Source organism: Peromyscus leucopus, chromosome 4 (assembly GCF_004664715.2).
Source record: "Peromyscus leucopus breed LL Stock chromosome 4, UCI_PerLeu_2.1, whole genome shotgun sequence".
NCBI lineage: Eukaryota > Metazoa > Chordata > Mammalia > Rodentia > Cricetidae > Peromyscus > Peromyscus leucopus.
The window spans coordinates 53375212-53402087 of record NC_051066.1 but is presented as its reverse complement, the minus strand read 5'-3'; the positions used below and the strand labels follow the sequence as shown (position 1 = coordinate 53402087).

Sequence of the window (26876 nt, the reverse complement as noted above, 5' to 3'; positions counted from 1 at the left end):
TTATCTCCTGCCTGTTACATGTGTGAACATCCCTCACATGAAGTTACATCTTTCTTTTTTATCTTATTTCTTTTACAGTCTCCACGATACTTAAAGATTTTATTTTAATAGAGAGCCAGGTGGTTTCCAAAATACCTGATCTTCATAGCTTCTGAGGGCCATACTTTCCCTCTGCTGGCACATTCTGGAAGACAGATGAGGTCACAGCACCTCCATGACCCTTCTGCTGACCTTCCACTTCATTCCCTGCTTCTCTTGGAGTCAATGCTGTCCACCTCCCCTGTGTTCCTAGGGGACTTTTACATGAGCCCTACATTTGCTTGGCCTACCTTGCAGACTGCTCTCTCGCTCTCGCTCTCTCTCGCTCACTCAATCTGTCTTTCTCACTCTCTCGCTCGCTCACTTCATTCTGTAGCTCCTGTCTCAACTGTAAACTTACTGGGATCAAAAGGAATGTATTAATGTCTTTTCACAATCCACATGCCACTCAAACTGTCCTACCCTTTCTATTCTGGGAAATTATACGGTAAACACTGCTCAGTTGTGCTGCCTGATGGGGTGAGAATATGCAAAAGCTTGTCTAGCTGCTATAGAGAAACAGGAAGCCAAAATACGATCACAATTTAAAATAAATTCAGGCTCTCAACTTCAACTCCAGAAATAACACACAATGAAATGTGTTTACTTTAATGTTCTTTTAGATACTTAGGTAGCTAATATATTTATTACCCAGGATAACACTGTGTTATGTATGAAGAAGGAGCTGAGGAGGTAGCTCAGTGGTAGAGCATTTACCTAACATACAAGGTCCAGGGTGCTATCCCCAGCACCACAATGTAAACAGGTAAATAAGACTTATCTCTAGTGTAGGGCATGTGAAGTAGCATCTACCGCTGGAAATTGAGGCCAAGTTTATTTTTGGTTTGACTTCTGAAAAAAAAAAAAAAAGACTCTAAAAATAAAATGGGTGTTATTCTCCCTCCTGCTTGAACAGGTTTTAAAAGGCGAATAGGTCTGTCTCAGGAGCTACAGACAGGGTGCCTCGATCAAAGGCAAGGCCAAACCTAGATGCTAAGGTCCCACTCCTGGCCCCAGTGCACGCTCCCATAGAGGAGGGTGTCAGGGACATGAGACAGAACAGCCAGCACAAGAGGACCTAGCCCCCCACTCCCCCTGTGCTCTCCCACTAGGAACAAGAGATAGGGCTATGGTTGTCCCTTGGAGCCGGAGAGATGGCTCAGTGGTTAGGAGCACTGGCTGCTCTAGCAGAGGACCCAGGTTTGGTTCTCAGCACCCACATGACAACTCACAACCATCCACAACTCCAGCTTCAGGGGATCCCATGCCTTTTTCTGTGGTTCACATACATGCATGCAGGCAAAGCACTCATACACATAAAATAAAATAAATAAATCTTAAAAAAAAGAGTAAACTACATACACACGTTTTCATTTTCTGGTCAGAAAAGAGAAAAAAAACAAGAAAGACACAGAGAGAGGGAATATATAAATATATGAATATATTCACAAGAAGGGTTAAAATCTCAGTCCTGGCTCACTTTCTCATCCATCTACCCTTAAGTTCCTTAATGAAGGAACAGGCTTTACTTCTTGTCCCCACCATAAAAATGAAGTTGCTTTTCAAACCATCTCTTAGCATTATATGCAGGGCTAGGCTTCACAAAGTTAAGTGTGGGGGCCTCCTTTTCTTAAGTTGGAAAATGGGAGGCACTGATAGAATGGTTTTTGATTGTGTGTTTCCTTTGGTTTGGTTTTGCCTTTTTTGCACCACTAAAGATCAAACTCTGTATGTGCAGGGCAGGCAAGCACTCTACCAAACCAGCTAATGCCCTGCCTCCTGTATAGACAGTGTTTAAATCCCTTTAAGCCTGAACATCTACGAGCCAACTTACTGTGAGTCATTCAAGCATCAACAAAAATATGACTATTTCTACTGCCTGAATATTTTCTTCGTATATTTGAGAAAAACATCAAAAGGCAAGTGTCCTAGTTAGCTTTAACTGTCAACTTGTAAACGCCTCAACTGAGGAACTATCTACATCAGAGCGGCCTGTGGCTATGTCTGTGGGAGACTGTCTTGATTATTAATTGATGCAAGAGGGGCCAGCCCACTGCAGGCAGCACCATCCACAGACAGATGGCCCCAGGCTGTATAAGAAAGCTAGCTGAGCAGAGCAGAAACCTGTGAGTAAGCTAGCATGCAGTATTTCTCCATGTTTTCTGCTTCTATCCATGATGGATTGTGCCTTAGAAATATAACCCAAATCAACTCTTCCCTCCCCTAAGTTGCTTTCTGCTTATATTGTTTGTCACAGTGACATGCAGCCAAAATGACATTATATCGTATCCCAAAATAACCTCATAAGTAAAAAGCCCAGACGTGGAATGGTTATAAACTTAATATTCATCCGGCTGGAGCAGAAGGATCTTGAGTCTGAGGTCAGTTTGGGCCACATAATTAGTTCAAGGCCAACCTGAACTATATAGGGAGAACCTGTCAAAACAAAATCAGAATAAAGGAACACATTAAAAGCTGGTATCCTTGTCTCCAAAGGAGAACAAAGCAACTCTCTCATGACAGAATTTCAGAGGTCTGTATATTTGTCAAGGAGGTATAATGAGAGAATATACATGCATATGTGTGTGTGATCGACGACAGCCAATCAGAAACAGTAGGAGAGCAAACCTAAAGGTCCCTATCCCTCAGGCCTACCATGTTATTTGTGACCTTGTGAGGTGGCTATTGGCATCTCCACTCCGGGTATGCAGTAGCTTAGAGTTGGAAGTTCCCTACCCTTACATCACATACCATGAATGATTTGTCCTTCCCATCTAATCCTTCTCATGTAACCCCAGGGCTCTCTCAACTCCGTGGATCAATGTCACCATCCATGCTGACACATCATCATGCTATCTTAGTTTATTTACTTAATTTACATCAGTAAACAGACAATACAAATGAGTCTTCTGTAATACTCTGTCACTGACTTGCCCACTTTTGTTTGGATACATTGGGGATTTCATCCTTCAATGCTTAGGGTCCTCACCACTCCTGAGAGCTCCAAGGCCATGTGTTCATACAGAATTTTGATATCTAATAACTCCGTATTCAACATCTGAAACCTCCTTCTCTAGTTCCTGTAGTCAAATATCTCTGACTCCTTTCTCCTTTCCTTTTCTAAGATCACAAGCCCTAGACTGTCTTCTCAGTGATTCAAAATTAACCCTTTTTCATTTTCTCCGAGAGAGTTCTCAGCTCTCAGACAACCAGGATTCTTGCCTTGAATCCCTCTTCCTACCTTCTACCCACATCCCCTGGACATCTGGAGTACTTCACTGTTGGAAAATTGCCAGTGTCTCCCTCCTGCATGGTTATACATTTCCTGAGTTCTGCAGAGCCCTCCTCCCAGCGTGACCACTTCCTGCCCATCCTTCCTGCCAACGTCCTTCGCCAACTCTTGGCAATTCACGCTTATACAAAGGGACAGCTTCTTGTCCTTCAAGTGACATCGGGGTCTTGTGCCACAGAAGCCTGTTGTGTGACAGCTCTACTAACCTTGTTTTCTTTCTTCTTCTTCTTTTTTTTTTCCTGAGAATTTTAAAATAGCCTCATTGGTTCTTGCAAGGTCCTCTGTTTTTCTCTTTGAAAGCATAATGATTATCTACAAAGTCACACCACACCTAAGTAAGATAGCCTGTGGCCATCTCCCTGATCCTCCTAAAAGACAACTGGACCCTTTTATTAAAAACATTGTGTTTATTTGTTTGTTGATTTGGGGGCAGGTGTGCCACAGCTGGAGTGCAGAGGTCAAAGGGCACCCTGCAGAACAGTCCTTTCCTTCCCTGTGGATCCTGGGGGTTAAATTCAGGTCATCAGATCTGCAACCGGCCTTAACCTGGGGAGCAACCTTGTTGGTCCCTCCCAAGCTTTACGTTCATGACTGCTTAAAAAAAAAAAAAAAGTGTATTTCAGAATATGTATCAGATTTTTTTTTTTTTTGGTTTTGGTTTATTTCTGTTTGTTTTTGTTGTTGTTGTTTGTTTTTGTAGCTACTTATCTTATGTTAGCTTGTTTCCCTGGCTTCCCCAGGTAAGTTAACACAACAATCTTGGTATGTTAGAATATGACAATATTTACTAAGTCGAACACTCACAACTCTATAACTCAGCAATTCTATCCTTTGGTATCTGCCCAGGAGAAATATTTACACATGTACCTTAGGAAACATAGTGCAATGTTTCTAATGCAAAAGAAAGTGGCCACTGGCTGCAGAACAAACAAACACTATTATAGGACAGAGATGTAGTACTGTACAGCCGTGAAAGTCAGTTAGCTACTGCGTACAGCATGGTGATACAGTGTTGGGTGAGTGAATTAAAAAAAATAAAATAAAAACAGAAACAAAGGGATAATAGAAAACTCTTTTGTCCAAGATTTTAAAGTGTAAATATTACTTAACCTTTTCAAAAAAAAAAAAAAACCCTCTTCTTTCAACAATTTATACCTTGTCCTTCTTAAAGCAGATACAGACTTATTTATGAAGGCAGGGGCATCCTTTATATCTCCCAACGAATCTAGATCAGTGTCTTCAACAAAGTGGGGACTTGCTGAGGAATTACCAACCAAATGACCACAGAATCCGAGTTAACCAACTACTGTAATAAAACGAAACCTCCTTAGTCTTCATAACTTCATGAGTGATCACATGAAACTTTTGTCCACTTATAATTTTACATAATTCTGTATTCATCTAAAGAACTACTACAGACCTCTCACCAAAAACATTTCATCTTCCACAGACTTTTTCTTACTGGAGTAAAATTAACAGAAAGATGAGTAAAATTCATTTGAGGTTAAATCAAAGTAAAGACAGGACAACATCTATTACATGGTCCTGCGGAGTCCAACTGAACTACAACACACTAAAAGCAAGAGACAACTGATAAATCATCACAATTTAAAACAGAAGTCTCCCCAAAAGCAACCCACCCACTGAATGTATAATTAAGTTACCAACACAGCAACTGAAAATCTGGCCAAAAAAAAAAAAATTAATAAATAAATAAAGAGTTGGTTTAAAAAACCAAAGGTTTTAAATTTCAAAATATCCTGCTAACTTAAAAATATTTTTAGGTAAAATATGCTAAATCAGGAAGCCAATAACAGGAATAATATTCCACCAATCGGGGCCTTCCTTGTAGCCCAATGAGGCACGCACATTCTCTGTAGGTGTCTATAGCTGAGTTACACAGCATCTTCCCTTCGACCTTGGGAACCTGCTGGTTCCCAGAGTTACCGCGAGGTCTTCTGATTCATTTATTATTGGTCTTTGCACCTGCAATGCTGTATCACTATATAGGAATATCAACATCGTGAACTCGCAGACTCCAAAACTGGTGGTGCGGAAGGGAAATCTATAGCTATAAATATATGCAAAAACTAAAAAAAAAAAGAGGAAAACAAAGTTTAACAGTCTTAGGATGGGAAATTTAATTTCCTTTGAAGAATACATTTCTTAACTCTGTGTCATAACTATCAATGAATATGTAATTTTTTAATTTAAGAAAAGATGCTCAAAACACTATTTTTGTTAATCAGGAGAAACTGAAATCGAATTATAATATATGATTTATTAAATCTTGCCCAATGGCTCCAAAATGGAAATTCTTATTTCAAAAAGGCCTTATAGGACTTTCTGTCCAGAAGCGAGAAATAATTTGGCAACCCGGTGGATCCGCTTAGTTTCTGTCATTTGCTTTATGTCCATTATGTAATGCTTCCCCCAGCTTTAGGTCTCTAGTTTCACCAACCTTTCAGGTAGATCACAGAATCGTCACAAAATCAGTATCTGGCCATAACTTTCAAAAGCAGCTTAAAACGTGGCTTGCGGTGCGTCTGCACACGGTAGAGGCTTTTAGAAATCTGCGGGCGGCATTAGTTCTCCGCAGCTTCCTCCCCAGGTTTCCCATGCCTCCTCCCCCAGCGTCCCCGGCGACTCGATCTGCGGGCGGGCAGCTCCAAGCTCGACGCAGGGGGAAGCACGTCCTGACTGCAATGCAAACCCTGTCCCGATCTGAACCGGAGAAGGTAGCTCGGGCCGCCAGCGTGGACGCAGGCTGCAGGGAGGGCTGCAGGGACGCCAGCCGGGGGGTAGCCAGGAGTGCCCGCGAGGGCAGTCCGCAGTGCACGCGCACAACCAAACCCGATGCACAACTTGCCCGGCCACTGCCCGTGGCTCCCCGGATTCCCTGAAAGGTGCAACGTAGGCGTCAGCTCCCGCGGGCGCGGGCGCTCTCACCCGCACCGGTTCGGTTCTCCGCCGACAATTACATCAGTCCTCCGGGTTCCTACTTCCATTCCCAGCCAGCCGGCCTGGGGGTGCGGGCACAGGGGGTGCAGAGCTGCGCACGGGGGGCGGGGGAGATGGATGCGTGTACCAGGAAGCCGGATTCCCCGGCAGCCGCGGGAAGGGAGGGCGGGCGGCGAGCAGGGACAGTGACACGGGTACCCCCTCCCACTGTGGCCGCACCAGGGACCTACTCGGCCTCCCCTGCTTCCGCGCCACCCAGCTAGGGAGCCTCTGGGGAGCGCGATGCCTTGCGGGCCTGGGGCTGCGGCTGCCCACCCGCGAATCGCTAGGGTCCTCGGCCCTCCGGACGCGCACAATGCCCCGGGGCCGCGCGGCTGCCACAGGGTATCCATCCCGCGCCCGAGAGACACTTACCAGCAGGGCGAGCGGTGGGTCGCCGTGGGAGATGGCCCGTGCTATCCGCCGGGCGCGCTGGCTGGCGGAGGCTCCAGAGGCGCAGGGACCGGCGCCGCCTGCGCCGAGCTGCGGTCTCCAGCGCGGACAGCGGCGGCCGCGCGGCGCCTCCAGTGGTCCTCCGCGCCGCAGCCCCTCCTCTCCCACGGGCGGGGCGCGCTGGCGGGGCGGCGCTCCGGGCTCCCCGCCCCCCGGCTCCGGATCACCCGCCAGCCCCGATCGCTCCCGCGGGCCCGGGGCCGTCCAGCTACGCGTCCACCGCTCCCCCTTCGCGCGGGCTCCAGCGCTGCCAGGCGTCCGCGTGAACCCGTGGGATACAGAGATCAGTCTCCCGGCCGAACCTGCTCGGGAGGGAGAGACCCCCCCGCGCGTCCAGTCCAGCAGTGGTGCGAGCGCTGGGCTGGAAAAGGAGAGGCCCAGAATGACTGCAGCGCTCAGGCCATGGAGCCGTGGGAGAGGGCTTCACCCGGGAACCGCAGCCTGGCGGCCTCCGTTCAGTGAGACCAAGCCCCTGGCCCTCGGCGCCCTTCTGAGGTCTCATTCTATAAACAAACACTATGTGCCGACTGTCCCGTGAACTCTCAGTCCCAGAGAGACACTTGGAGTGTGTGGAAGGAAGGACCAATGGCTACAAGGCCCTGGCAAAGCCCCGCAGCGTCCGTGCGGTACACCCTTCCCACCTAGAAACTTCCATGCCTAATCTGTTCCTGGCATGCGTCCAAGAACAGATTGATCTAAAGGCAAATTTGCACGGAGGGACGAGGTAGTTTAAATATTTGCACAGACGTTTCTTCTGTAAAGGGATAATTGAAGAACGTCCCATGTATCAAGACATTTCTGTCATCAACAACTTCAAGGGGACAAATCTAGAGAACTGGGCCAAACTGGGACTATTAGAGCGCTCTAGCTGTTCTGAATTGGGTGGGGGCGGGAAGGGAGTTGGGGAATCCCTTTAAAAGGGGTTCTTTTCCTGAAGATCTTGCCCCCTACAGGAGTAGTTGTGATGGCATTTCACAGTTGTCAGCACTGATATAATCCTGGTGTGCTGGGACCTAGCCATGTGCACTCTTGTCTACATACACTTTCTCTGAATCTCCAATCTCACCTTTGGGATTAACTTCTTCCATCATGAGTAACACTGTCATAAAATAATAAATGCTGGACCTTGTGACACATGGCAGTCTCACCCCGATTTCCTCCATGAGAAAATAGGCTCCCCAAGGGAGTCATTAGCTTGCTGAACTTTACTCCATTACAGCCCCTTCCCCATCTGGGTCCCAGTGGCTGAAACGCTACTAAAACAGCTTTCACAGACACAGGCCTACTGAAAAATGCCAGAGCAGGAAAGGGGCCAGAGGATTCACAGTCTACCTAAAGATGTCCTCTCAAAATTTTTCACACAACCCCTATTAGCAGAATCATAAACTACACCGGGGATTTGGGGAGCTACCAAAACCCACACCTCACAGTTAATCATAAGAAAGCAGGTCTGTCATTCTCTTCCATCGAATTTGTTGGAAAACAAATTTTATACATCAGAGGGAAACATCTCCTGCCTGTCTTGCTGACTAATGGCCAAATAAGACATAATGGCACTACACCATCCATCTAGGACAGCAGGTGGGTTAAAGAGAGCTGAATGTGTATCGAGCTGCATATCAAGGCAGTTTCTTCCACTCTGTCTGTGCATCACAATATTTACAAAACTCAGACTGGCAGAGATGTGTAAATATGAGTAACAGACTTTTCACTCTGCTCCAGTTATGGTAGTGTTATTGCTCCAAAAGTGCCAGAGAGTAGTGTTTTCTTTATACATATATTCTCGCTAGAGCTTAAGTCACAAGTCAGATGTCAGCTAAAAGGTCTCTACTCCCGTAATCCATCCCTTTTCATTTGTCTCAGAGAGGGACTTTTTCTGTGAAGAAAGATAAGGGTGTTCTTAAATAACCAGTGCTATTAATCCTATAATTCCATCACATGCAAATGAACTGAGCCTCATATGAATCATCTTAGACCCCACCACCAATTCATCCAACTCACATACCCACTTTCATTGAAGGTCTTTTTATTGGGAGTTATTTTGACTGGGTTTACTCGAAAGGCTGACATGTTTGCTAATGCTTCACTGAAAGATGCAACCCCAGGGCATCTTGTGTGAGGAAATGGGAAAGTAAGACTTAAAGCTGAGAGACCGGCCCAGCTGTCTGGCTAGTTAATTATCCTGCCCTTTTGGAATATGCCAGAGAAAGAAATCCCATGCTTTGTCATCAAGATGTTCTACCTGGGCTAGATTGTTCTTCGGGAGACTTGGTTATGCTGACAGCGATAATTGCCCCAGTCTCCTTTGCCTGTGTGTTTACAAGTCTGCACTCGTTACTGTGGGCAGAAGTACAGAGCTGCCTGATATTTCAGAAAAGCAAAAATAACACAGCAGACACTACATATAAGTCATCATTGGTTCAGAGTGGCAAAAGGCAAACACCATTTGTGATGAATGAAAAAGACATACGAGAGTTTCTGTCCTCGCTCCTCCCCTCACAGTATTCTCTATGGATGACCACAAGCCAGCTGACAGACTTTAGAGAGACTCCCGGGAGGTGTCGGACACATGGGGCCAAAATCTTTCTGGAGATGTCTACAACAGCCCCCTCACTGGTCTCTCTATAGCAGCAGGATGCGTGCAGCTGCCCGACTTCCCAGCCAGTTTGGACTCCCTTACTGAAAGACCCTAACCCTTCAAGCTTACACAACCTCCAAGCCCCAGGAAAATGAGGGAACTAAAAAGCTAGTTCCAAGGACAAACTGACTTGGCCACCCCTGCCACAATGTAACAATGTAAAGAGATTTCTATTAAGAGATGCACTCAACTGGGACTGGGGTAACTGCAAGTGTTCCAGGAAGGACCACTGTAACCCTCACTCCCACCCTGATACCCCCCTTGAGGTTTCAGGAAGAATGTGCATGCGGGTGTGACTGTACCCACCCTGTGATCAGGCCATGATCTTGTGAAATTAGCCTCTAAACATAAATCAATCAAAAGGAAATTGTATGGGAATTGTAATCTTATGGCTTTTGGGGGGTTTTCCTTTAAAAGTACCCATGTGGCTGCAGTGGGCGTGACTCTTGCTCTCAGGACAAGAGTAGCCTGACTGTACAGCCGCATCAATAAACCTCTTGCTGTTTGCATCAACTGGACCAGAGTCTGGGTTCTTGGGGTGCCCACCTGAGAAGGTAGTACCCTGGGTCGGGGGTCTATCATTACCTGTGTCAAGGCTGGTCCTCCAGTCCTCATCTCCTCCCACACAGGTGAAGATGACTCCCCATGACAATTTCCCTCATTCCAAACACTCCCACTGGCTCTTAATCCCCCAATGACCCCCTGTTTGCAAGGACCTGGAGCTTGAGCTGAGGTGCTTCCATTTTGCAGTGGGACAGGCACATGGGGGCAGTTAGGACAATAGCTACTGAGAAGTCAAGAGAAGCGGGCATGCCTCTCTAACTGCTTGATACAAGAGGCAACATTATCCATCATTTGACATTGTGTTGGTTCATAGAGAAGATTCAGCTTTGACACTATGTAATTATTCAGCAATTATTAGTAAATTAGTCTGTGTTCGTAAATCACTCTCATAATCAAGATGAACAATTATGTTACATTTGGTGGGACATCATTTTGGCTTCCAGAACAGAAAATAAATCAAACATCAATCGGAAAATTCTGACCAGTTCCTTCTCCCAGGAGTGGACAAATCCTCTCTGAGTTTCTCAGTTTGATACAAATTTAAACTTATAAATGAACATTCCCTTTTTATTACTTTTTAGAAAATGAACTTTTTGTTGATTGTTTGTTTTTGGCTTTTGAAGACAAGGTTTCTCTGTGTAGTTGTGGCTGTTCTCAGGCTAGCCTCTAACTCAGAGATCCTCCTGCTTCTGTCTCCTGAGTGCCACACCCCGCTAGAAAGCGGACTTTACAACAGATTTATCAGGGCTAGCAAAATGTGGGTAAAGACACTTGCCGCCAAGCCTGATCCCTGAGACCCACATGATTAAGAAGAAAGTCAATGTCCATAAAATTGTTCTCTGACTTCCACGCTCATGCGTGGTGTTCATGTGCCCACACATGCCCCCTGGGGGGGGCCAACACATGAAATAAATAAATAAATGTAATTTAATTGTGTGTATGTATTTGGAGAAATGTTCATGTGAATACAGGTACCTTTGAAGGCCAGAGGCATCAGATCGCCATGAAGCTGGAATCACAGGCAGTTGTAAGCCACCATAAGGTGGGTGCTGGGACAGAATCTGAGTCCTCTGCAAGAGCAGCACACTCTCCTAACTGCTGATCCATCTCTCCAACCCCCAAAAGATCATTTTGAAAACCAACTTCACAATTTTTACAAGATCAAGGGGCATAGTTAGAAAGCAGAGGAAACACTCTTGGAACAATGAGTTCTTGAGGGCTGCAATGTTCCTTAGCTTCCACGTGGGGGGAGCCTTCCTCTAACCTTCCTTAGGGCCAGCTTGACAGATTTGATGGTGGATTTGCATTTGCACACATACACCCCCCAACTGAAGTACAGCTTCCCCTCAATCTCACATACTATCATGCTATTGAAACTATTCCTCCGAAGAAGATGGCCACCAAGAACCTAAGTTTTGTTTTGTTTTGTTTTTTTCTGGTGAGCACAGAAGTCTAACCTCACCATGTGACCCTACATCCTTCAGTCCCACATTGTTGTCATTTCCCAGTGGCTTTGCTGATCCAGCCTAGAGAATACCACTGTCTCCACTTCAGAGTGAACCATGTTCAGACTGCCTTAATTACTGTTGCGTTTACAGAAACAGGTTAACTTGTCCTGGTCAAGGCTGGAGACAGTAGTAGTTACTTGTGTCTTTATTTAATTCAGCGATTCTTAACCTGTGGGTCTCAACACCTTTAGGAGTCAAACAAACCTTTCACAGGGGTCACGTAAGACCATTAGAAAACACAGATATTTACATTACAATTCATAACAGTAGCAAAATCACAGTTATGAAGTAGCAGCAACAGGAATTTTGTGGTTGGGGGTCATCACAATATGAGGAATGATATTTAAAAGGTCAGAGCATTAGGAAGGTGTGGTGGTAATCTAATTGTACTGAAATATTATTTTGATTGTATGTTAATAAATAAAGTTGTCTGGGGTCAGAGCTATTAGAGCATAGCAAGAGTGTGGCGGTGTGGCACACACCTTTAATTCCATAAGATCTCCGTGTGTTCAGGGATATAGCCAGCATTGGAGACATATGCCTTTAAGACCTAGGGGGCTGTACATTCAGACAGTGACGAGGCAGTCATGTGTTTGGGTTTACAACCAATGAGAAGGCAGAACAACATACTATAAAAAAACGAACTGACAGGAAGTAGCTCTCTTTTCGCGAAGCTGGGACAGCAGGAGGAAGGGTGAGATTTTAGCTCTGAGCTCTGACCTCTCGGCTTTCTCTTTTACATTGTTTCTGTGTTTCTTATTTAATAAGACGGTTGGATACATCAACAGGAAGGTTGAGAACCACTGATGTAATCCAATAAATATTTTTGAATGGCTTGTATGAATTAGGCACTATTCTAGAAATTGAGTTATTATGAGTAAGAAAAACAAACAAACAAAAAACATATGCCCTGATGGAACTTACCTTCTAGCAGAGTAAGATAATAAGCAATTGACTCAAAAGATGAATAAATTATACAATAAATCAGAAACTCATAGATGATGTGAGGAGGACATAGAGCATATTAACAGGGATGGAAAAGAATTGTCAAATAGTCAATTAATAAAATAATGAATCAGGGCTTTACTGAGAAGGTGACAACTGAACACAAGCATGAAGGCGATGAGGAAGGTCACCTGGAGTTTCCCAATCCCATTCCAGTCTGCACTGTGGATATACTGGATGAAGGAGGAGATAATGGACCAAATCACAAAGGACTTATAAGCCACTGGGAAAACTTTGAATTTGTTGTGAGATGGGATGGATCACAGGACTTCATTCAGTGTGGAAAACCAGACTCCACACTTATTTACCCCCAGGAACTCTTGAGGATTGAGGGATAAGAGACTTAGTGAGAAATGGTGGAGAGAGAGAAAACACAGGATAGACTCAGATGGGCCTGGATCCTTATCCAAATGGGTCCAGAACTTTATTCCAAATGTCTGTTTATAACAATGCCAAGGAGTGGAGCAAAAGACCTCCCCCTTGCTAGTTACAGTCACCTGGTACACAGGCCCATGGCCCAATCAACCTCTTATGCAGTCCTGCTGGGTACAGCCACCAGGAAACCTAGTGGGCTCCAACAATCCCAACAGAGGAGGGAAATTATTTGACTCATGTTTCAAAAGAGCTACCCTAGCTGCTGTGTTGAAATAGACTCCACTGAAGCGTGCGTGGGATTAGAAAGAGGGCTCTTTCCTTTAGTTCAGTGATCAAGGCTGTAGGGCTAGCTAAATGGCTATGGTCAGGAGGGATAGGATTAACAATGCCTTATACAGGTGCAGCCACTTTGGGTTTTCTGATGGGTTGGATATGTGATATGGATTAAGTTATGCTGGTATTTGAATGACTTATAAATAAGACTTTTTATTACATCAGAGTAGAAAAAACTCCCCTGGTCAAGAGTATAGAATCTCTGGGGAAAACGGACATTCCTGTTGGGCCACGTCAATCACGTTGGCTAAGGGACCACTCCCAGGAAGGAGAACTCACCTTAAACCATGCTGTAAAGATAGATGGAATAACTAGTGTTTTAATGAGACACTTTAATGTTCCTGACCAGAATCTCCATCCCAAGTGCAGTACCTAATTGGGTGGCCACAGCTTCATAAGTCTACTGAATTATTTGGGAAGGCATAAATTATTTCTTTCTTTCCATCTAAGCATCGTCTCCTTAACATTTTGGGTTTCCCACTATTCTAGGCCCTCCTAACTCTTTCTCTAATGCCTTGTCCCTGCCATGTGGCTGCTTGTTGGGCGTGTGTCTGACTCCGTGTCAGCTTAGATGACTTGCCCCACCCCCCACCCCTACTTCTCCATTCTCCAGAAGGCTGTTGAGATTTCTCCTGTCCTGGGGTTTTTCTTTTAAACTCTAATAAATTGTTCTTGAGCTTCTGCTTGAGTCCATTCCTAAAATTATTTTTTTTAGTGAAACTAAGAACCCCAAGAGGGGGACCCTAGTTTTCCCTATATCACCTGATGATCCAGATGGGACACCAAAATTCCATTAGCAAGTATATTATTCATTAGGTGATGTTAAGAAGGAATGGTGGGCCCCAAAGTCAAATAAGACTTACAATACTTCCTTGACTTCCTAGGCCGGATTCTTAGTTCCCTTGTTATTGTATTAGTCCTCCTTGGACCAGCCCGCTTTCCCCCAGATAAGCTAAGACAATAAGAACTCAGCATTCTTTCTGCTTGTTTTTGAGACAGAGCCTTGCTATGAAGCCCCCAAATAGACAAAAACTCTCGGACTTCCTTCCTCCACGTCCCAGGTGCTGTTTTCTTTGGGTTTGGTTTGGTTTGGTTTGGTTTGGTTTGATTTGATTTGGGGGCCAGGACTAAACCCAGTGTCTTGCTCTTGGCTCAATCACTGAGCCAATTCTGACCCCAAGAACTCAATAGTTCTTGGTCCACCATGGTGCTGTGGAGTTGAAACTTCTCCATGAGCACATTAGCATCACAATAAATGCTGTAATCCTGAGGCAAGTCATACCTCTTTCCACCGACTCAGAAGGATTATCTCCCCATTTTTGTCTCTAATGTCATTATTACTACTGAAAGGAGTGGGCCATGTATGGGCGTGGCCAGATCACTTTAGCTGATTCCCAGGGGTCACATTTTAAAGATACTGAATCAGAGTAAGAAAGTCTCTTTTCAAATCTCTTTCATTTGGTGCAGCTGACCTCAAGGAATGGGTCTCAGTTTAGCACCTACATATCTCCCACCTTAACAAACAACAACATTACAGGCTCAAGCTGCTGGCCTCCAGAATTGAACAAAATTCTGGGTTGGTTGGTTCTCATAGTAATTGTTTATAGAGTTCTATTCCTGTTATACAGTTGTTATGTAAAGCTCATTTTAAAAATGAATTTAAGGAAAAGCAAGTATGATGCCACATACCTATAGTCCCAACTGTCTAACAAATGTAAGGCCAGCCTCGTCTACATGCTAAATTAGACCTTGTTTCAAAACAAAACAAAACACAAATAAAGGAGGAGGAGGGTAATTCATTTAAGGTTTTGTTTTTTTGTGTGGTGCTGAGGCTCAAATCAAGGGCATCACCTACATAGAGTCAAGTGCTCTGCCAGTGAGCCATACCTCCTGCCACCCAAGATGTTTTTGGTCTTCCATCCCCCCAGCCACCCCCACCCCAGTTTTGTTGTTGCTGTTCTTTTGAGATAGGGTCTCATCTGAATGGACCAGCCTGGCCTGAACTTATACAACTCTCTTGACTCAGACTCCTGAGTCTGAATGATGATGGGATTATAGTCCTGTGCCACCATTCCTGACTGTTAAGAATATTCAAGTCTATTTAAAATCATCCTATAAGCCATGGAAGAAATAAATTGCTATGGTCCATTTTTGCTATGGGGTATGCTTAGAGTTCATCAGTCACAGAGCAGCAGGGGCAATAGGCTCCTCTCTGCTCTAGCTGGTGGCTGCACCTGATTGTCTCAGCACTCTAAAAATTGGAAAGTTACAGTCTGCTGTATGATTGAGCCCAAGATCAAAAAAGGGGGGAGCAATCTCAAGCCCCAAAATCATTCACTAGATAAGACTTTTGTCTTGGTTGCTTTTCTTTTGCTGTGACAAAATACCATATTTATAAAAGAGAAGTATTTAATTTGGGGCTTATGGTTTTAGAGGCCTAGAATCCATGACAGTGCACAGCCACAGTGGTGGGGACAGCTGAGAGCTTATATCTTGATGTGCTTAGGAGGCAGAGAGAGAAACTGGGAAACCTCAAAGTCTGCACCCAGCAACACACCTCCTCCAATGAGGCCATACCTCCTCATCCTTCCTAAGCAGTTCCACCAACTAGGGACCAAGCATTCAAACTATGAGCCAATGGGAAGCATTCTCATTCACACCACCGGTTTGCATCTGAACCAATAGGATGGTAATTTGAGAATGGGGCAAGTCCTGGCTTATGGAAAGGAGAACAGGAATTTCTCAAGATTGGGGAACATTAAAGCCACTGTCTTGTGCCAAATTAGCATGCTAGCCTTTTTGCATTGTCTCTATGTTGGCATCCCTTTCTGCAGAATGCGATATTAAAAAATTGTTTGTTTGATTTGTTTGCTTTGCTTTGTTTTGGTCTGATTGTTTTTTTTTTTTTAATTTTCCTTTTGGGGAGCACTCCAGAGGGAGGGGAGGATATGGGAGGACCAGTAGGTAAGTAGGATTAGAGTGCATGATGTGAAATTCCCAAAGAATCAATAAAGAAATTATGTTAGTAAAAACACTGCTTTGTTTTCAGTTGTCTCTGGAACTGGTTATTCTGATCTCCCAGAACCAGGAGTGGTAGCACACTCCTATGATCCCCACGTTCCCAAGACTGAGAAGGGAGGATCAAGAGTTCAAGGCTAGGCCTGGTATGATGGCAAACACCTTTAGTCTCAGCACTTGGAAGTCAGAGGCAAATGGATCTCTCTGAGTTCAAGGTCAGCCTGGACTACACAGCAAAATTCTGTCTAAATAAATAAACAAACAAATAAATAAGGTCCATGACCAGACTGGATTACATGGAAAGACCCTGCTCTAAATAACTAAATACTTTAAATTGATTGTTAATGTTATATTATTTTATGTACATGAATGTTTTGCCTGCATATCTGTGTTCCACATGCATGCAGTAACCAGAGCAGTCAGGAGCGGGTGTTGGAGTCCTGGGAGTAGAATTACAGAGGATTGTCACTGTCATGGGTGTGCTAGGAACCTGAACTGTGTCCCCTGAGACAGCAGTCTCCTAACTGCTGAGCCATCAAGCCCTGAATAATATATATATATATTAATTTGCAAAGTAATGACCTCAAGTTTTTACAATATGCCCACCCACAAGACAAATTATAAAAGTCTTGAGGTAACAGTTTAAGTTTCTGGAAGACTGGTGGGTCAGAAAGGATGATCAGAAAGGCAAAGGTTTGGGACCTATGGACCTGCCCTGATTCCCTGCAAGTGCTTGGCCCTTATTAACAGAAGAATGTAAAAGCAGATTCGGAAGGAAAAATGAAAGTGCATTTTATTATTGTGCTAAACAGCTTCACTGCACACATACCTGCAGTCCTGGGACTTGGGAGGTTGATGCAGAGGGACTGAGAACTTGAGGCTAGCCTGGGCTACATAACAAGTTTCGTGTTAAGGCTCAGTCACATAGTAGGGTCCTGTCTCAAAAATCCAAGATCTGAAACCAAGCCAGGTGTAGTGACGCATGCCTCTAATCCCAGCACTTGGGAGGCAGAGGCAGGTGGATCTCTGTGAGTTCGAGGCCAGCCTGGTCGACATAGTGAGTTTCCATACAGTCAGCACTACATAGTGAGACCCCACCCCACCAAAAAATCCAAGGACTGAAACTGTCAGCCCTGAAAACATACATATAGGTAACATTGTATGGACCGAGCAGGTTATAGTATGGAATATAGCTGTAATATACATATATGTATGCAATAACAATTAGTTAAAAAAAAAAGAGTGGGAACAGTTTTTTTTTGTTTTTTTTGAGGAAGGGGGCATGTTGAGGGAGAAAGGGGAGGGAGAAATGTAATTGCTATAATCTCAAACAAACCGAAAGCCCCAGAGCTGGGGGAGTAGTGCAGTGGCAGAGTGCGGGCCTAGCTTGTGTGAGAGCCACGGGCTTGAGCCCTGGCTTTTATATATATTTTATGGGATAAGGTTAAGACAGGGTCTTATGTTATCCTGGAATTCACTTTGTAGACCAGGCTGGCCTTGAATTCTTGGTGATCCTCCTGCCTCAGCCTCCTGAACACTGGAATTACACCCAGGTTTAATTTCTATTCTAGAATCAGATAACACTTCATTTCATAAAATAGAATAAATGTCCAATTTTAAAATAGAAATATAAACGCAATATTTAAAAGAACTAAGGCTAACTCGTGTTTTAAACCATATCTTCAGAGCAGCTTCTGGGGTCTGTGATTGGATGAAATTTGTCCTGGTGATAGAAGTCACAGCACATTAGAGTACCTAACGTGGGGGAGTCGTTCCCCTGCACGGCACACTATGACACTTAGGCTGGTGGAACATTTCCCCATCACCTTGACATGGTGTCAAAATGACATGTAATGGACCAACTTATGTTTTATCTCAGTAGGAAAAAAGTTAAAAAGAGGGGTATTTATATGGTAAGACTGACCACATTTATATTTATTTATGTAAGCGAAACAGCATGCCAGTAAGTAATATCACACTTACATAACTTGAGAAAAGTTGTTAAAATCTTTAATCATATCCAGAACTACTTAGTTAGGCAGAACTTTAAATCTCCCATTGTTACTGCTACAATTCCTTAACTAAAAACAGTGAATTTTCATTGCCCGTGATCTGCTAAAAATAGATGTTAGCAAGTACGACAGAGCTAACATGTGTCATTAAGAATTAGACCTCATTGTTTCTGCAAAAAAATGATTGAATCTGCTGGTGCAGGGTTTATAGCCATTGTTCAAACAGGAATGGTTCCAAAGACTAGCTTTTCCCAAGATATTTCCCCAGACATATAATAAGAGAACTCCCAGCCATGTATAAATAGAGAAGATGATTGCTTACATTTATAATTCAGTGGGGTAGCAAAAGCTCCCCCATCTTACCGATGCCAACAAATTCATTATTTCCCTTCCATCATTCCTTCCATCATTTGGGAGTGTTGTGAGCAGAGGAAGTCTTTAAAAAGCCAGTTTCTTCCTATTTTAAGCTTTTTAAAGGACAGTGATGTATTAAGTCCTATTAAAATTCATTAAATTGAAATATTTTTATTGTCCTTCAAGAAACCAGTTTTTTTTGTAATACATTAAATTCAGGCACATTTTAGTACCAAGAGATATAAAACATTTTATTAAAAAATTGACAGGAAATAAGACATCTTCCACATACGATTTGTCTTTGAGTCATGCTGTTAAGTTCTTGGCTCAAAGGTACCCTGCTGCCCCAAACGAATGGCTATGATATATATTATATTAAAGTAAAATATACAGATTAAAAGCATAAGGGGTGTGACTGTATTCAACAAGACAAACTTTTCTGAGAGCCGGGAACAGAAAAGGCATTGAATCATAGTTCTCGTCCTTGCTTTCTATTGGCTGTGGTAAACTCCGACCACAGGCAGTTTAGAGAGGGGAGGGGTTACTTGGCTCACATCATTAAGGGACATCAGGGCAGGAACTCAAGCAGGAGCAGAGGCAGGAACAGTTGTACCCATGTCTCGAGACCCCCCAAGCAAGACCACCACAGAGCCAATATCCGAAGCAAGTACAAAGGGGTTTATTAATAACAACCAAGCCTGGGCCTGGTCCGCGTCCAACACATTGGCTAGCCAGATGAAGGAGGACGGCCCTGAGCTCTCAGGGTAAGGGGTTTTTAAAGGGAAAACCTGCAGGCCAGGGGGTACGAGCCTTTGCATTTCAGGGCCATACTTCAGTTAACAGGAACATTTAGCCAAGAGAAGAACTACAGAAGACAAGATACATTCGGAGACTCTCCCAGTATTATTGGAGACTTTGATGGACTTTGTTTTAGCTATTTCTTGGCCAGCAACCTACCCACCCTGGAGGTGGGGGGATTGCCTTGACCGGAGTCTTAGTTGGGTGTCTGTGTCTCTGGAACTCGGTTCAGCTTTTATCTTAGTATTTCTAGAAATGAAGTTTTCTTTTAAATGGAGTTTGTCTTGCTCTCTCAGAACCATGGAGGATGACTGCTTACTGGCTTGCTCTTTATGGCTCACTCATCCTGCTTTTTTTTTTCTTTTTTTCTTTTTTTTCAGAATATGAAAAATTATTATTGCATTTCCATTGTCAAAATTTAGGATCTTGGTCTTTCCTTCTTGCCTTTGTACAGGGTCAAAAGGGACACACTGGCTACTTTAACAACCTTAAGGCGGACTCCAGGAATATCACCTACAGCATGACCTTTTCGACCGAATCCAGCAGCCAGAACTTCATCGTTTTCCTCAATGAAGTTCAAGCAGCCATCACTGGGCACGAAAGCTGTGATCTTCTTGCTGTTCTTGAGGAGCTACAACTTGACACACTTCCTGACGGCAGAATCTGGCTGTTTGGCTTCACCCCATTTTTTCCAGCACAATTCCCTTCGCATGAGAGGCACCTCCAAACAGATTGGCCCTCAGGGCTGTGCCCAAGTGGGCTTTCTTGTATTGTTTATCATGCCACTTCTGGTCCCGTCGGTGACTGCGGAGCCTCCTGCCAGTACGGAGACCACGACATTTGCCCATCTTGCCGGCACCACAGGTCCAAGAGAAAGTCATCCTGCTTTCTTATGCAACCCAGAACTACCTGCCCAAAGGTGGCCCCATCCATGATGAACTGGGCCCTCCCACGTCAATCATTAAATCAAGACAATGCCCCCGTAGACTTGCCTACAGGCCAATCTGATGGTGGCATTTTCTCATCTGCGGCTCTCTTTTCCCAGATAACTCTAGCTTGTATCATGTTGACAAAAAAACCTACCAGGACAGGCCTGCTGGACTCTTCGTAGAGCGTGGAAGCCCCGGATTCCTACTCTTTGCTGCTGCTGATCACTTGGCACTTCAGCATCATGGGAAGTTGCAAGCCTCAGAAGAGAGGACAGAATCATCTGGCAACCAATATACCACACATTCCTGCAGAGGATGTAATAAATGGCTGGCCAACCTTCTTCTCATACCCCTGTACTCATATCATTTACCATTGTAATTTTAACACTCTTCCCACAAAAGGTGGGAAACATTTTCGCCAAGTCTTTGGGGCCAGCTGCAGGACATGCTTTTACCAATGGGATGGATATGCATAGACGCTTTGAAAGACGTGTCTGTATAAGGGGCTGGCCCTCTAGTGTTGGCCATCACAGTGAGACTTTCCCTCTGACGGCTCTCTTCTTGTTCTGGGCCCTGGAGTGAACAGGTTGAGACTCACTCTCTCTGGGTCTTCCTGCCACAGTGAACCTGATTAAGATACTCTCCTCCAGGCATGCCCAAAGGCCCACCTCTCAGATGACTTTAAATCTCTTCACTGGCAATTGGGATTAACCATCACTTCTTCCGCGACCTCATCCTCCCTCAGGGCTGCTGGTGCCCATGTGGTGTGGTCTGGGGGTGTCCTGGCCCTGTCTGTTCACTTACCTTTCCTCTCCGTCAGGCACATGGGTTCCCCCTCTTTAAACCCTCTCACTCCTAGACTCGGGACTGGCACACCTTCCCCCAGTTCTCTGCCAAGCTGGGTACTTCTCATCACGGGCATGACTGCCCCCTCCTGAGAGCTGCAGGTCACCCTGAGCCTCAGAACGCACAAGTGGAACAGACCTGCTTTGCCAATAGGTTTGTGATGCAGAGTGGCTTCAGGGACTGTGGCTGGCTGCTGCCTTAGATGCCCTTCAGATCCGAGAGGGAATGAAAAGCTCACGAATGAAAGCGAACACTTGTCAACCACAGAGATTTTGTGACTGTTGCCAGGAATCTGAAATCAGGTTCTTAACGTTTGTATGTCAGCCACCTTATTAACTGAGCCACCTTCCCAGACCCAAGAAAAGTGACTCCCCCTTACTGTCACCTTAGTTCATCCACACCAATTCTCTTCTCACGGTTGTAAGGGCGTGTGTGATCTGCCACCGCAGACTCTTTGATGGGTGTCCGCTTCCGCTTGCGTCACAAGCAAGGCATAGTTCTTTTCAAACGTGGGATATAGTGAACGGTCTCAAAGACAGTGGCTCCCTCCGGAGCAGAAGTCTGATTTGTCTGACATAGGAAAGATAATTTATCCTTTCAGGGAAGAAAGGACAAGGCAAGCCCCTGCCTTTATAAAGATTTCGGGCCCCTCAACCCATTCCCCTCAGTTTTGACACAAGTTTGCAATGTGCATGGCCTGTACCTGGCCTTCTTTATCATCCTAAGAGTGAGAGGACTGGAGAACCCGATGCAAAACCATGAAGCTATGCTGCTAAGGGCACTGTGGATGATTAAAACCCTTTGTCTCTGACACAGGAGTCTCCAGTCTGCAGCTGATTAAGCAGCAGGCTAACTTGTCACTTTCCAGGGGATACACTCTCAAGATTTTTCATAGTTCTTTTAAAATTAAAAACATTAAATTACGTGTGTGTGTGTGTGTGTGTGTGTGTGTGTGTGTGTGTGTGTGTGTGTGTGTGTGATGTGCCCTGACATGTGTGAGGAGAGCACAGTACTTTCTGGAGCTAGCTCTCACCCACTGTGAAATCGAACTCAGGTCACTTTTATCTGTGGCGCCATCCTGCCTGCCCATTTCAGTTCTTGTCAATTACACTCTGATTTTTCAGTCTTTCAAATGGGGCTGTAAGTTCTCTCTCGGCACTTTTCCTTTTCTAGAGTAGCACATATGTGGAGTGTGTATGTGTATGTGGTCTTGCTATACAGTCCTGGCTGGCTCAGAACTCACTATGCAGGCCACAGAATGGTCTGTGATTAGAGGCATGCACCAGGAGGCCCAGCTTGGGTCATTCCTAGATCATCAGCAGGTTTCTTTCCCTAAAACTAATAGTGGGCGTGGTGGCAGCGCCTAATCGCTCAGACATTGGGTAGGCTGGGGCTAAGGGCAGTCTGGTCTATATAGCGAGACTCTACTTCAGCCATCTGGTAATTTGGTATCTTCGGGGGGAATATCTATTAATCAGAGAATTGATCTGTAATCGGTTTTCCAGCCATACCTTTCCTCTTACTGAAATCGGTGGAGGGAGTTTTTTGTTGTTTTTCCCAACGTAGCCCAGGCTGGCCTCAAACTTGCTAGCCTCTGGTGCTGTCCTCCCTAATGGCTGGATACCTGGAAGCACCGTGGGCCTGGGCGCTTTAAAGCTTATCTTCCCCGGTGATTTTGGCTTAGAATCCCTCAATGGAAGGTTATTAAGCACCGTGTACTGATAAAGGTAGCGCTGATGGGCGACACCCGCCTCCATCTTCTCTTGTGGCTCACCAGAATTCCACATGATTCCGAAAAGCAATGTTATTATTATTTCTAACATCTTTTTGAAATCCTTGGGGTTGACTTAGGGTCCCACATAGCAGACAAGTGCTCTAGAACCCCGGCCCCCGAAAAGGACTTCATGGTCTCCGTTCTTGATGGACTTGGTTTCTCCAGCTATGGCTTCACTCTCCCTGTCCTATATTTTAAACATCTCCCTTTCTCCTCCTCCTCTTTCGGTCTCCCACTTTCTCATCATAGTGCCTTCCTGCTCACAGTGGGGGCCAAGGCAGACCATTTCTACTTTTTACTACACATGTAGAAATAAAGAAAGTGGGTGATGAAGAGATGGCTCAGGGCCTTGAGACTGCCTGTTGCCCTTGCTGAGGACCAGAGTTCAGTTCCCAGCACTGACATCCCAGCACAGGCTCACAACTGCCTGCAACCCCAACTCCAGTGGATCTGACGTCCTTTGCAGGCCCCTGCAGGCCCCTGTGCACACACTCCACACGGGGAGAGCCCTGTCTTCCAAGTTTTGGGGTGTCGTCCTCACACTGCAGGGCAGTCTGACCCAGTAGCACTCTGCTGATTTCACTTTACTCAGTAAGAAACAGAAACTTTTCAAGTGTGATGGTGCACGCCTTTAATCCCATCACTGGGGAGGAGGAGGAAGGCAGATCTCTGAGTTTGAGGCCAGCCTGGTCTACAGAGCAAGTTCCAGGACAGCCAGCCAGGGCTACACAGGGAAACCCTGTCTTGAAAACAAAACAAACAAACAAACCAAGAAACTTCAGACTGGTGAGGTGGTGCACACCTTCTAGCCCAGTACTTGGGAAGCAGAGGCAGGGAGATCTCTGTGATTGGAGGCCAGCCCCTGGTTAACATTACCGGGGATACATAGTGAGACCCTGACTCAAAACAAACAAACAAATTGGAAACTTCAATGGAAGTATATGATTAATATAAATATGCATCGACTGTGGTAAAAAATTATTACAAAGTCATCACCACCGTGGTGACAAGAGCACTACCACATCCCAAGTTTCCTTTGCATCCTTTCCCATTCCATTGTGTTAGTCTTCGAACCCTCCCAGTGAGAATTACATTTTCTTTCGTTGGTTGGTTTGCGAGATTTACTAAAATTGTCACATGGAGCATGTCTGCTCATTCCCTTGTTATTACACATTCTATTCATTTTACACTTCCTGTTGATAGACACTGGAGTCATTTCCAACTTGAAACTAGTGTTACCAATGCTAAGGACATTTTTGCATGTCTTTTGATAACACACACATGTGTGAGTCGGGTATATAGTGGGCAATGGAACTGCTTCATTTGGGGTGCTGCGTGGTTATCTTAAATAGATACTGGCAAATATTTTATAGAGTGGCTGAGCCGATTTGCAATCTCACCAACAGTTCTTATGGCTCTCACTCTCATGAACACTTAGTACAGTCGGTATGAAATACTAGTTCCGATATCTCGCCTTTGATTCACCTCTCATTGGGTTTAGATTTACCTAGGCCTACTTCAAGGGAACTGTCAGGCTCAGGATTGCTTTTCGTTGCTTCACAGCTGACTCAAGTGCTGCTGTAACTCCCAGAGAGTGGCAAGAAATATGAGACCCATTTCATTAGGGAAACCTGAAGAGGTCTATTATGTAGAAAAGGGACTTCCTTGTAAAAAGATTGAAATTCCTAGGAAAGGGAAACAGAATCCACCCCCTTTACACTAAAGCTGTATTAGAAGGCAGCAGGTGTCCAAAAGCTGAGAGGTCTTTCTGTGGCAACGCTTGCTTTCTCCGCTCAGCATCACCTCTTCTGATCGGGGACGGGATCGTCTATGACTGCCCCTGCGGGAGAGATTTCCTCTGGCTTCCACTCCCACCCGACTTCCTCTCTGCTTGACAGGAATTTGTTTGGGTTTGTTTTTAATCAGTATTTATTTTGTGGCCCCCTGAGAGTATAGGATTGCAGGTGATTGAGTCTACATCGCTAATTATTATCTATTTTTAAAAGACGAGAAAACAGGACCCAGAAGGCACCGCGGTACCGTCTGTGAAACCTGCTCTTGGGAGAGCTGGAAGTCTCTTCCACCAGCAAGCTCTAGGAGGCCGGAGCTGTTGGACAGAGGCCGGGCACTGCAGGCACACCGCACATCTCTCAGGATGGCAGGGCAGCAGCAGCTCTTACCCTTTGTTTGTGAGAGACTTCTTTTGAGTTACTACAGGGAAGCCCAGGTTGGGTGAAAAAAAAAAAAAAATCCAAAACATCTCATATAGAACCCTCATTGCCTATAATTCCCAGAGTTATGCTCGAAGTGGTGAGACAAGCACCATTACGGACTTCCAATGGAGAATTAAGCCAAGATGGTGGATGTACCCTCAGAAGGCATTTGTGATGACAGAACAGGGGTAGCTCCTAGCTCTCTAAGCACTTTTTTGTCCACATTGGTTGAACCTTGTTACTTGCCAAAGCAGGTCACCTTCCCAGTGCGCTCACCCACTACTTTAGACTCTTCCTGAAGTCAATCCTATAAGCCAGAAACTGTGGTTTATTTTTCCTCTACCTTCCCCCAAATGCCACACTGGCACCTCTATTCTTTAGTGCAGTTTACTATGTGGTAAAGAAGAAGTCTTTTCTGATCAACAGTAAGAATGTAGACGCTGTTTCCTAGGGCCACAGTAGAATTTATTTTAAAAAAAGGTTAAAAAAAAAATCAAAGGATATATTTTGATAGACCACATCTTTGAATAATTGGTAAATGACATTGAAGTAGATAACTTTATTTTTACAGCATTAAAAAAATTTAAAAACAATAGAACAAATACCCCTAACAGTCTGACCTAGCTGCTATGGCCCACACACCACAGGCTGGAACATAACATTACTAGACTATGTATGCCCTATGCACCACGGGTTGGAACATAACATTACTAGGCTATGTATGCCCCACACACCACAGGTTGGAACATAGCATTACTAGGCTATGTATGCCCCACACACCACAGGTTGGAACATAGCATTACTAGGCTATGCACTATGCACCACAGGTTGGAACATAGCATTACTAGGCTATGTATGCCCCACACACCACAGGTTGGAACATAACATTACTCTCTACGTAAGAAAATCAGTTGGTAGTGCACTGTTTACAAATGGCGGTGAACTCACGAAACAGACTCTGAAGAGCATCTGTGAATGGGCACTTCCACTCTCTGACTGCGCTCAGTACTTTCCCAGCTTTTGTGGGAAACAGCACTTACCTTGTCACAGAGTTTCCTATCTCAAATACAATCATTTTCTTTAAATAACCCCCTTGAAGTCTTCCTTCTCCTGCATCTGCAGCGGTCTGGTAGGGTAGGCAGTTTTTGCTACCGTAATTGTGGCCTTGGTCAACCTGCATCTTGCTAGGTCACACGGACCTTGACACGCAGGCTTCAATTCCTAACGGGTAACCTCAGACTTCCCTTTCTGGGGCAATCACTCAGACGGACTGGCAGGGACTGGTGCATTTTCTCCAAGCATGGTCTTTTCTCATCCCCAGGAGCAAATGCAGCCATCAGTCACATTTACTCAGCTCAAAGTACGAGCCCTGCAGTGAGGGCACCACAGCTTCCCGTCTAACCACACATTTCCGCCACTCCATCCATACCATACCTTTAGTTCCCAGGGTCCACGTGCTCTTGAGTACTGTTTCTAGAAAAGGAAATGATACAATCCACTCATTAGACTTCCGGATACTACAATGGAACTTGTTATCAAATGATGAACATTATCTTTCCCCTCTTTACTAAAATCATGTAAAAATAATTCTAAGTTTCTTTTTCTGATGCTGAAATGGGGTGAACCTAGTAAGATTTTTAATAGAGCTTAATATCCACGTATGTAAGAAATCATGCCTAAGTGAGG

General features: G+C 44.8%; 1 protein-coding gene and 1 pseudogene across 1 annotated transcript in view; both read right to left on the bottom strand.

Annotated features, from left to right (window-relative positions):
- The window catches only part of Osbpl6 (oxysterol binding protein like 6), a 189729-nt gene extending 183816 nt beyond the window's left edge, over nt 1-5913 (bottom strand). Inside the window, 1 exon segment of the mRNA XM_037204898.1 lies at nt 5832-5913. The gene's annotated coding sequence lies outside the window, so the exon portion shown is untranslated.
- Nucleotides 5914-19778: 13865 nt separating this feature from the next.
- Nucleotides 19779-20342, bottom strand: LOC114700790 (annotated as a pseudogene).
- Between the last annotated feature and the right edge of the window lie 6534 nt (nt 20343-26876).